The sequence below is a fragment of the Lasioglossum baleicum genome, chromosome 10, assembly GCF_051020765.1.
Source record: "Lasioglossum baleicum chromosome 10, iyLasBale1, whole genome shotgun sequence".
Lineage (NCBI taxonomy): Eukaryota > Metazoa > Arthropoda > Insecta > Hymenoptera > Halictidae > Lasioglossum > Lasioglossum baleicum.
In genome coordinates this window covers 16301118-16313448 of record NC_134938.1, presented here as the reverse complement: position 1 = coordinate 16313448, position 12331 = coordinate 16301118, and the positions used below count along the sequence as shown (strand labels likewise).

The 12331-nt window shown below is 36.1% G+C and overlaps 1 protein-coding gene across 4 annotated transcripts in view; it reads left to right on the top strand.

The window, feature by feature from the left end:
• The window catches only part of LOC143212970 (metabotropic glutamate receptor 8), a 47249-nt gene that overhangs the window by 207 nt on the left and 34711 nt on the right, over positions 1 to 12331 (top strand). The window contains exons 2-6 of one of the 4 annotated variants that reach the window (XM_076432336.1): positions 51 to 174; positions 500 to 650; positions 815 to 922; positions 994 to 1054; positions 2045 to 2275. The gene's annotated coding sequence lies outside the window, so the exon portion shown is untranslated. Of the gene's footprint in view, positions 1 to 50; positions 175 to 499; positions 651 to 814; positions 923 to 993; positions 1055 to 1687; positions 2298 to 12331 lie in introns of those variants that run through there. The other 3 variants (XM_076432337.1, XM_076432338.1, XM_076432342.1) reach the window with 3 other exon arrangements.

Below are 12331 nucleotides of genomic sequence, written 5' to 3'. Positions count from 1 at the left end.
TTCTGACCGTTTGTCAATTGTAATTAATGAATTTACTCTTTCTGTTACAGATTCCGCGGGAAAAGAATCTATCGATCGAAAGACCATATTCATAGCACAGATCGATATATTACTCGATGCTTTCGATAATCGAAAGCGAAACGTAGAGTGTCATGGCGCACTTTCTTCAAGCAGGTGAGGCCGTGAGCGTGCGAGTACAACTTATATTTCCAATTATACTGTTTTATTGAACATCTTTTCTCATAACATCAATGAACAATTAATAAATATTCAATTTCAATTATTTATTTTCTATTAATTCGTGGATTTACTCTTGTGTCGCGACGATTAGTTGTATTTAAATTCGAGCCGTGCGATAGAAATCGAGTTTATATTAATTTCCGTTAAAAAATTAATTTTGATTTTATATTCAAATTGAATCATTTATTTATTATTAATTCTGACTTAGTATCTGACTGTTTGTCAGTTGAAATGAATGAATTTGTTGTTTCTGTTGCAGATTCCGAGGGAATAGAATATATCTATCGATCGAAAGACAGTATATACATATATTGAAGACCTATACATAGATCGATTGTATTCGACATTATGCCATAATCGAAATCAAGACGCAGCGCATCGTGCTTCCTTCAAGCAAGGGAGGACACGAGGTGAGTACTAATTTTAATTATCCTGTCAATTAAACTGTGTTTAAATTGTAACAATTAATAAATATTTAACTATAATTATTTATTTCCTATTATTTAGTCTCGTCGGATTTAGTCTCCGACGGTCGATCTATTGAAACTAACTGAATTTATTCTTTCTGTTCCAGAGTCCTGAAGGTTTTTAAATATTTTGTGGCTGCTTACCTGGATGCTTAATGCTGCCTACTTTGATGACCAAAGACGACAACGTGTCGTGCTTTCAAGGCGGAGAGAATGTAAGTATCAAGATTTCTTCACTATTGAATATTTTTTTTCAACGTATTACGTATATGTATGTATTATACAGGGTGGTCGATTTATCTGAAGACATTGAAATATCTCGAGAACTATGCATCGGATCAAAACAAGTGGGTAATGAAAGTTGTTCGTCGCGAAGGGGGATATCCAATGATACCAAACTCGACCCCCCACCGCCACCCTCTGGGGGTGGGGGTGGGGGAAGATAAAAAAACTTAAATGGGACCCCCATTTTTCATTGCAGATTTGGATTCTCCAGAAAAAATACACAAATTTGACCTAGGGGTTTTTGCATTTTGGCTCACAGATGGCGCTGTAATGGACAAAAGTCAAAATGGATAAAAAATCGTTGAAAATTGGGGATATCTCGAGAAATACACATCACAGATCAGAAAAATAAAAGTAGACGTGTTTGATATTTTTAAAAATGCTATTCAATAACACCATAATTTACCCCCCATCCCGGTGGGCGGCGGTTTCAATTCGTTAATTTCAAATCTTCAATTTCATTTTCAACGTCATTTTCAATATCAACCCTTCAAATTCAACTCTTCAATTTCAATTTTTCAATTTCAACGTCAATTTTTGTGAAAATGATGCCTCATTTATCTACTAACAAGTTAATAATACAATTTTACATTTTTCGTTTAGTCAGAAAAATAACTTTTGTCCGCGTTTTTCGCGTTTCAACCGACTGTGAGACGGCGCGGCGCGGCGCGGCGTACTTCCGTCGCGTCGCGTCGGGTCGGAAGGGTTAAAATCGGAAAATACGAAAAATTATTGTCCATGTAAGGAGGATTATCGAGAGTTGTCTTCGTAGCACATCCCTCGATGAAAAGTCGATCGGTCGAGAGAGGAGAGGATCAACACCTCTTTTCGAAATGTACCGGCCCATCCCTAGGCGGCGAAGTTCGACGAGCGCTTGCGCTTCAACGCTAGCTATAAGAGTCTGATCAGCACTCGTAGGGACTTCAGTCCACCCCGCGGTACCGGTGCGGTGACGCGTTCTGTCGTCGAATCCTTCGCCGCCGTCTCTTCCCCAACGGGGAACACTTTTCTCGACGACGACGTACACCGCTATGTTCTTTCTCGCGATTTAGTGACAAAGGACGAAGGACAGCACAAGGACGAGGAGAAACGGGACAGTGTCAACGGTGAAGTGCTGCCAGAGACAGAGAAAGTGACGGGAGAAACGGACAAAGCGAGGAAAAGAGAGGGAGACAGAACACCACAAAGAAAAAGAGCAGCTTTTCCTCACTCCTCCTCGTTCCTTGAACGATAGGACAGCGTCGTCACCCTCAGCAGCATCGTCGGCATCCTGCACAATCAACGTACGTTCACATCGAAATAAACGTTCGTATTTCGTAGCTGTAGCCACTTGTTCTTTCCTTCTTATCGCAACACAGTTACCTCTGACCATGGCTTTTGAACAGAGCTGAGGAAAATAGCATTTTAAATAGTAAATAACAAATAATCCTATTTACTTTTAAAGTATGTGTACAACTTTGAAAATAAAACATTTTATTTGATGCAGTCGTCTTTGGAAATGAAATATCATTTATTTGAGGCAGTAATGTTTTTTTTAAAAAGTATTTTATTTGGAGAATATTGAAAATATTTGTATTTTGTCTGTATTTTCAATTTCAATTTAAAATATTATTGCTGAAAAGTATGGTTCGAATTCAGTACATTTATGAGTGTAAATCGTTTTTTTTTACGATAAGATAACAATGCAAAAAGTAAAATATTCGATTTCGTGTTTCAGATTGTTAAAATAGAAATAATTTATTTTCAGGTTCAGATTGTTCGAATATAAATATTTTATTTTCGAAATTGTATATGCGTATTTAAAAAGATACCTACTATTTTCTTTAAAGTATTAAATAGAATTTGAAACGTTTGTTTCACCAAATAATGTCCCCCGTGGTTTTGAATTTCCCCGAAAATAAAGGCTCCGGCCTATTCGAAAATAGTATATATACCGTACACACTTTTTGCCGCTTTTCTTATCGCACGAGAAAAGGATTGAATTAGCTATCGCAATCATCGAATGCGGAACGGAAAAATACCTTCGATTCCGTTCGAAGTTCCTACGTAAATCTCCACTTTATGTATCGTTTGTCATGGCTTTCCAGATAATGGCTAATTAATTTCGCGAGTGCCTTCTTAATCGAGGCGCGCAACTCCGGGTTCAACTACTCCAAATTTATCTTCCTAATCGTAGAGTTTTGCATTAGTTTAATTAATGTATCATTAGTGCCGACAGAAAATGCCGCGAATCTTATGGTGTATTTATTATAACAAAGACTTCTTTGATGGAGAATTTCACGGAGCTTTATTAGAGGTTGAATAAAGCTCGTCGCACTACAATGAAAACACCAGAAAACCGCACACCTGGAACATTAGCTCGGGATACCAATATTTAACAGAGTATAGAAAACAGAATACATAGCGAGATAATAAATGATTTTAATGTTATATTGAAATCTCGAGTCTTGACATTTGCTATTTTTCATTTCACGGTGTGTCCGGTAAAGTAGCTTAACGAAGTAGTAGTTCAAAGTAGATTATTGTGGACATGGTCACTGGATTTCCCCACGTATTAGAATAATTAATATTTCGATTTTATTTAGCTACGTGCAGCTAAAGCCAATTTGAAATTAAGTGTAAATATTAACCTTCAGTTATACTCGAATTCCATTTTCTAATATGGAACTTTATGCGACTCCAAGATAAATACATTTTTTCAAGAAAATAAATACTTCAATGCAAAATGGATATTTGCTAGTATGTACGGCACCTTTCTTCATGCTTGGAACACTAAATTTAATGTTCACAATTTTTATAACAATATCTGCTCGAATAAAGAAATTTATTGAATAATTTCTAATGAAAGCATCTTTATGATTTCGACAATTAAAAAATAAAACCGGTTGTGATACGGTTAGCGTTAAAAGATAAATCCTCGATGAATTATAAACGTATCGTTCATTCGTAAGAAAAGCGACGCAACTCAAAATATATTTCTACGAACAATATAATAATAAATACATTGTGGTGTACATACTGCATAACTATAATGCGGATCTTTAATCGATGCAACTGGACATTCGTTATAAAAAAATACTAACCTATGTATGTCGAAAAGTTAGTAGTTCACGAGATATTTCAATTTAAATAACTCTAAAACACCATTACTGTCGTACTAAGACGTTAACGTTTACTTGCTAGTGTAAATGGAAGAGTTGAAATTGAAATTGAAAAATTGACGTTGAAATTGTAAAATTGAAATTGAAGTTGAAATTGAGAAATTGAAGTGTTGAAATTGAAATTGAAGCAAAAACACTAACTCGAACAAATAATACCAAAGTGAACTTTGAACGCGCATATCTCGGAAACTGTGGGAGATAGCGAAAAACTGAATTGAATCAATCTTATGGCACATTTTGTCAGCTTTAATTTTGTATAGAATGGTCTTATCGCTAGGACACATAGTTTCCGAGATATAAGCGGAAAACCGAAAAAGGGGACCTTCTACGTGCCCCCCTGCACCCCGCTCACCTCGTAGGAGTGGTGACTTTTAATATGTTTACCTCCTAACTAGTCCAAACAAAGTCCCAAAGTTAAAAATTGTTTTCCTTCCATTTCCTTCTACAACTTTTCGTTGACTGGACTACTAGGAAAAATTAGTTTCTACTTATTAGTCTGTCTTAAAAACGTGGTATATTAAAAATTATTTTTATTTAAATAATTATTTTTCTGACGTATATTACAATATCACTTTTCTTACGAATGAACGATACCGTCGAATCAAGATCTTTCATTATTATTCGCGTCAAAGTAAATCTTAGCAATAAAAGTTCGCGAGAGGTTATCGGAAAATTGCGAAGTGTAACCGTAAAATTTATTTTAAAATATGCAGGTAATAGAAAACCTCTTCGAAAGGATTGAGTAAAATAAACTCGAAGGAGTTGTAGTCGCTACGGAAAAATGAAATCCTCTAAAACTTTATTAGATGCGAAGGGGAGCTTAACTTAACATATTCAAATTTTATCGAATAAACTGAATATTGATTTTTAAATGATATCACAGACGTCGAGGGAACGTGGTAATATGTTCTCGGCGTATGTAATATCTGGATTTCAAAGCATGTAACACCGTAGCCAGTGTTGGTTTATGAATAACACACCGTTTTTCAATAATTATGTTTGCCGAAAATGTTCGGTGATGAAAATGACGGCGATGTTATAAAAGTGGATAAAAACATATCTTTTATAAATAATTAGTAAAGCTCGAAGTCATCGAGTTATTTTATCGCACAAAATTAGTTTATTTTACAAAGTATGATTATATGTGTATTATTGCATGCAACCTTGTAAAATGTATTGTAATTTTTGGAAAATCTTTTTTGCACGTCATTTAGTAAACCAATGCTAATTGCTTCGAAAACATCAGGTCGTTTGGTACAATGATGAAAAAGCTATTCTGTTTTAAAGGGCGTACGAATACTTATGTGATCGACTGTATGTACATTAGGGTGGACCTTATTTTTCGGCCATAAAATTTTTGGCACGCCTCCCACGTTTTTCGTTTTAAGTCTTACAAATATTTTCATAGCTGCACATAGCTATTCAAAATTCACAATCACGATCAGGACTATCTGTATGGGGTTAGCAACCTGGTCATGGGGCTTGGAAAATTTATTTTATACTTTTTAGTCCGTCTTAAAAACGTGGTATATTAAAAAATGTTTTTTTCATTTAAATAATTTTGCTTTCTCTGTTTAATCGAAGAACGTGTCGCGACACTCACCAATGTGAAGTTGGCGTTATATTTAAATGTTTAAAAAACGTTATTTTCTTATCTTTGACAAAATACAATTTGTTTAATCAATAGTCTGCCACCGAAGAAGTAGGATTTAAAATATTGTGATCAAAGAATTTGATTCTATTAAAATTTTGTTAATAAACTTCAGCCTAATTTATTTATTGGAATCTCTAATATAAATTCCCTAGAGATTTACCAAAAACGTTTCCCTTGTTTGATCGAAAATTCATTAAGCAAAGCTTCATCGTTACCTTAAAGTCCTCTAAATTACGTAATTGTTTTCTAAATGCGGCGCGATAAGCTTCGCCAATTGCTCTGAAATAGTAATGGATCGCAAGCTAGTGTTCACTTCTAATTAATTATAAATTTCGTAACAGCTTGCAATTGAAATTTGATTATATACTCGGTGAACTTTGACGTAAGTGAACGATCAGTAGTTCCGAACTATCGATTCTGGTGGATTCATGTCCAACTTTACGAATAAAGGATGAACATCTATCGATATGTCAAACGCTGCCGTTATGCAGACATAAAATGCAACAGCACTGTCTGGAAGTGACATTGAAATTCTTGAGTACATTTCTAACCGATCTACATTCTCAAATTCAACGTTTCCTTTTAAACTTAACATTACGAATTTTTTAAGAGTTGTATACAACGTGTACTACGATCTTGATGCTATAAGTTGTCCGGTCGCTTATAGCATCGTCTCCGTAAACGGCGCATATCTTTTTTTGCCACTTGAACGGCATTCTTGCCTTTTTTATAATAAAAATGCATTAATTTTTGTTCTCCATGTTTATATTGATGCCAAACAAAAACAATTGAAGCTATCATCATGGGTAATACATGAATATATTGGCGAAAGCATCATCTATCAGAAAATGTATAATACTAAAGGTTTACAAACATAGTTTGGTCCCTGTTTTCTACTATAGAAACTGATTTTCTTTTTGAAACGTCGTGTCGTTCAGGCGTTTAAGAAAATTCGAATAATTCTCTGCGCTAAGCATTATATTATATTAAGTTCATTTTATTCAGTATCATATGTGTGCTTTAATTAATCTCTACAGAGCAAATACCTTAAGCGTGGATGAATAACGCATTTGTTGAAGTACGTCACTTAATTATTTCATGTAGTCATGTGTAAGATATTCTGTTTGGAGATTGTAATTTGCAAATCCACGAAGCTACGTGATTGGAAATTCAGGAAACATAAATATGTAATACGTACTTTGTATATGTATAAGCAGTTAACGCACATGTGATGTGTATTATGTATACATATGCATACCTACAGAACATTTATTTATCGATTCGTATACGCTTTTAATTTAACTTTAACATCTCGTAAGTTTCAATATAACATCGAATGGAATGAATAATTCACATTACATAGTCCAGTCAATGAATGCTCGTAAGGGGGGTGTAGAGGGAAATGGAAGGAACACAATTTTTAACTTTGGGACTTTGTTTGGACTAGTTAGGAGGTAAACATATTAAAAGTCACCACTCCTACGAGGTGAGCGGGGTGCAGGGGGGCACGTAGAAGGTCCCCTTTTTCGGTTTTCCGCTTATATCTCGGAAACTATGTGTCCTAGCGATAAGACCATTCTATACAAAAGTAAAGCTGACAAAACGTGCCATAAGATTGATTCTAGTCAGTTTTTCGCTATCTCGCATAGTTTCTGAGATATCCGAGTTCAAAGTTCAGTAATCGAGAAAAAGAAATTTTTGCCTATTTGACTAGCTCTTGACTTAACTCTTCAGCACAATTAAGGAACTTTGAGCACAGATATCTCCGAAACTATGCGAGATAGCGAAAAACTGAATGCAGTCAATCTTACGGCACATTTTGTCACCTTTAATTTTGTATAGAATGGTCTTATCGCTAGGACGCATAGTTTCTGAGATATAAGCGGAAAATCGAAAAAGGGGACCTTCTACGTGCTCCCCTGCACCCCGCTCACCTCCGAGGAGTGGTGACTTTTAATATGTTTACCTCCTAACTAGTCCAAACAAAGACCCAAATTTAAAAATTGTGTTCCTTCCATTTCCCTCTGCAACTTTTCGTTGACTGGACGATATACTATGTAGTATAAGTGCAAATTCTAAGATCGCACATATTTATTACCAAACTTCAAAACAAAGATATGCATACATATAATATTTTCTATTTCATTTGGTTATTTTTGTCGTAAAAAGATCTCGAATAAAAATAACTAATAAGTAAATAACTAATAATAACAAAAAATATAACACCAATAAAAATTGCCGCCCCCAAAAGGCTTGCGCCCCGGTGCTTAGCCCATTTAGCCCTGTGGTTAGGGTGGCCCTGTTGCTGATGGATTAAAAAAGGAAGTGTTCACGGTTCACAGAGTCACGTATCTACATTATAAGCTCCGCAGGTGATGTGACCGAAAACAAAACAAGACCAGTGAAGTTTCTGTAAACCAATCGTTGTTCTCCGCGACATGCGACAGTTTGCAATTTATATGTGACATCGTCTGGGTCACGGAGCCACGTATGTACGAACGTAGTCTGTTTGGCGCCGAATTTTCACCAAGAAAAATGGGACTCTGTCTCTCTTTCTGGGAAATGCGTGCTCAGGGTGCAATGGAAGGGAAGGTCGTAAGGTTCTCCACACGAATTGTTCCATTGGGCTACGAAGTAGAACCAACCAGATAACAACTCAACCTATTCAGCTGAAAAATTTATTACGTTTCCATTCTGATTCATTTTACATGAATCCAGTCCCTTCCAAATAATTCTTTTGTGTGTGGTGTCTCGTTATTATTCATTACCATCAATACCACCATCCCGTATCACTTTCTCAGTAACCAAGTTAAAACATGAAATATTTCTTCCGAACTAGAATATTTCCATTCCCTACGATTTTTTCCAAATGTTATGGATACGAAATTGGTATAATACTAAATGTTTATAAAGTGCTAAATAAGTATTGGTTTTCTTAAGAATGCTAAATTTTGACAATCTCCCTTTTTTCGTGAATCTATCCACGAAAAGTTACAACAATTTATTATTCTCCTCTTCAACTAGCACCTCAAACTCAAGAGTTGACGAGATGAGTTCGTTTCTTACAACTATTATTCTTTGTGACAGCTGCTCCAAAGTTGAGCTAATATTGTCGAACTGGGCCCGTTATAAATCGCGAATTATAGATAGTACTTTCGAGAGTTCGACTCTAATCGACCCGGTAACTTTTCCGAAGAATTCACGTTTCTGCGAAGAAGTAACAGTCAGCTGTAACAGAGTGTGCAGTCGATAAGTCCTCCATTGATATTAAGGTGTCCAGATTTAATGAAGCATGATCGATGACAAGGTCCGTGGCAATTTATTATCTCCTGTTGATGGATACTCGTCTAGTTTGAATGTAATCAATAACCGACGCATTCTCGTCCATTTTGAATGGAACCAATCAATTGACGCACACTCTTGAAGCTTGGAATTCTCAACGGAATTGTATTGAAACTCGCGAACGTTGACAAGATCCAAAAATTTCCTTTCTTTCGCTTGCAAAATAAGAAATTTCAAAGAAGTTTCAAAATTAATTATGCGAGAAAGTATGTGAACAAAAATAATATTCAAATACACCAGATAGCGTGTTGTAATAATGAATTTATATGTATATTGATCAACATTGAATTTTTCTGCATGTCAAGTCAGCATAATTGAAAAATCATTAATCATTTCGTACAAAGCTTCGGTGCGTTGAATTTTCATTTGCTGAGTACATTTTACTAAAAAATCTCGATATGTCGAAACTTCCATAACTGGAAGATTTTAACTTGAAATTCGAATTACCGAGGTTCGACTGTATTATAGCGAATATAAAGTGGCAATAATTCTTTTGATCGAGGGGCCAAAAATGGAATAATTTCCGTTACGGCTAAAGTATCGGTTAATGAAAGGATCAATATGGTATTTCGGTTCTTTCGTAACTAGACAGCGGATTTTTTTTATGCATTTACGACGAAAATGTAATTTAAAACAGTAAAACTCTGAAATAAATTGCATTCTTACATTTACTTGAATTTTCCTACGAATTTTCATTTTGCCACTTACAGCCTTTTTTAATTTCAGTTTTCAATTAATGCGACTAATGCGTATTTGGCATCCTTCCTCTCATGTATTAACGTTCGTTGTTAGTGTAGTAAATTCGTAGTCTGACACTGTATACGTATACGTATACATAGGGATGCCATCAATACATTCAGAGCTGTTGTTTGAACTAGTTGGATGTTTGTTGAACAAGTTAAAATGGGTCGAAATGGTAACGTGGAAGGTTTATCCCACGCGTTCAGACGGAAAAGGATAAAGTTCTGCGAAAATCGTTACAGTGTTGAGCAAAGTATGTAGTAGTTTTACGACCACCCCAGCTGAAAAGCTACTCCGAAGTGAGATGACAATAACGTGATCATTCATCGTTCCCATAGAAAAATACTTTTTTGTTTGACCTTTGGAATTTGCCATTTCGAAAATAGAGCATTTCAGTGAGTTATTATGGCAAATTATTATTACTATTATTATTATTATTATGGCATGAGTGACTGAATGGCATTTCTTATGGCATTTCCGCGATACTCCAAGAATTCGTAGCTATTTAAGGGGGCCGCCACAGTGGTCTAAAATGCGAAATTTAGTGACATTTTGGTATAACTTCTAAGCTATTAAAGATATCGACGTGAAATTTGGGGTGTAGTAAAAACGTAAAAATATGCATTTTGGGCAACGAAACACTATAGATTTGACTTTTAGGAATCACAATTGACCACTTCTGAACTCCTCATTGCAATGTTGAAGCGTCATTTTGTAATCTCGTAAACCTTGTAATTGCATATACGTATATGCGAATTTAGCGATGTGTGCGTGTGCCCGCACACTCATGCACGGCCGCGCCGGCTCCCATTTTGTAAAACAATAAGATCCTTGCGCTATAACAATTCGATACATTTTTCTCCTATGAAATCAGTCAAAAACGGCGCGTTCAATGAAGAATAACCCATTAATGGGCTGGAATCCCGTTTCTCGTGGCCAAAAGTAAATTTGTCATGTTTCGTATATTGAAAAAATTTTTCTTGCTATAAAGCGACGACCCTTTAATCGAAAACCAGTAACTGATTTTGGTTCTCGATTCAATAAAATGACGCTACAATAGTTTTGGCCAGAAAAAGCGAACTCCTAGCTCATATTAGGACGTTTCGTTGGCGCTTCTCTTTGGAAAAACATTGTATGTATTATAGAACTAGAGACTTAAATCTTAAATCACTAGGGCAAGGGAATGTATCGTGAAATATTCCTAGTTGGTAGGAAAAGCTTTTACAAAAGAAGAAATTGTACATGACCATTAGACTTTTCCGATAGCGTCGCTCCTGGACTGACGAGGGTACACAGGTGCATAGAATTGTTCTCGCGTTGGGTTACTGAAGACCGATAGATTACTTGCATCGCGAGCGATCAGTCAGATTGTTGCTTTTTTAAAGTACTATCGAGGGTAAACGTTTCGGTTGCTGCATTTCCACTATTTGTTTTCGGCGAACACCATTTCACCTAACAGTGCCATTTAAAGCGTTTGTTATCGTTCCATATAACAAAAGTATTGTAAAATCTGCGTTCCTTTGTGCGAAGAACGTGTGTCACAGCCCGGCGCAAGCTAATCAATCATAGTTTATTGTATTCTCGAGAATTCTCTCTGTGTCAAACATTCTGTAGTTCGTTTTATCTTCCGTTACGTTTTCCCTTCCAGATGAAGTCGTACTATTGCGATTGGAAGAATTATTGTGAATTACTGACAAGTGCAACAGACACGTTGTACCGACTCTTAATATTGCTGTCGTGGAAGGTACACAAGTACACAGTAAAGTCGCGTTTATTTCTCAGCGACCGCCTACCCAGAATTTGTCAAGTGCCTACTCACTCCACTGAAGTGCAATGCCGCGCCGCAGGAGCTCGAGCTGACTCGGTCTCTGAACAGTGTAAAGATGTCGCGTAACCTGATCTCGGCTCGGGTACTTATATCGGTGAGAACCACTACTAATCCAACTACAAAACTTCTTTATTTTTCATTAATTTTTTTATCGGACTGTTAGCAACTTATTTGTGGCATTTTTCTGATTAACATCACACTAAACACGATATCATTTCAACTGTATTTAGATTATTTCTATTACAGTCAACTTGGTATGTAGTCCAGTCAACGAAAAGTTGTAGAGGGAAATGGAAGGAACCCAATTTGTAACTTTGGATCTTTGTTTGGACTAGTTAGGAGGTAAACATATTAAAAGTCCCCACTTCTACGAGGTGAGCGGGGTGCAGGGGGGCACGTAGAAGGTCCCCTTTTTCGATTTTCCGCTTATATCTCAGAAACTATGCGTCCTAGCGATAAGACCATTCTATACAAAATTAAACCTAAGAAAATTTGCCACAAGATTGATTGAATTCAGTTTTTCGCTATCTCCCATAGTTTGTTTATCTCCCGACGGCCCTGATCAGTATCTTTATTGTAGTTTACTGTAGCTTTCGAAACCTAGGACACAGGA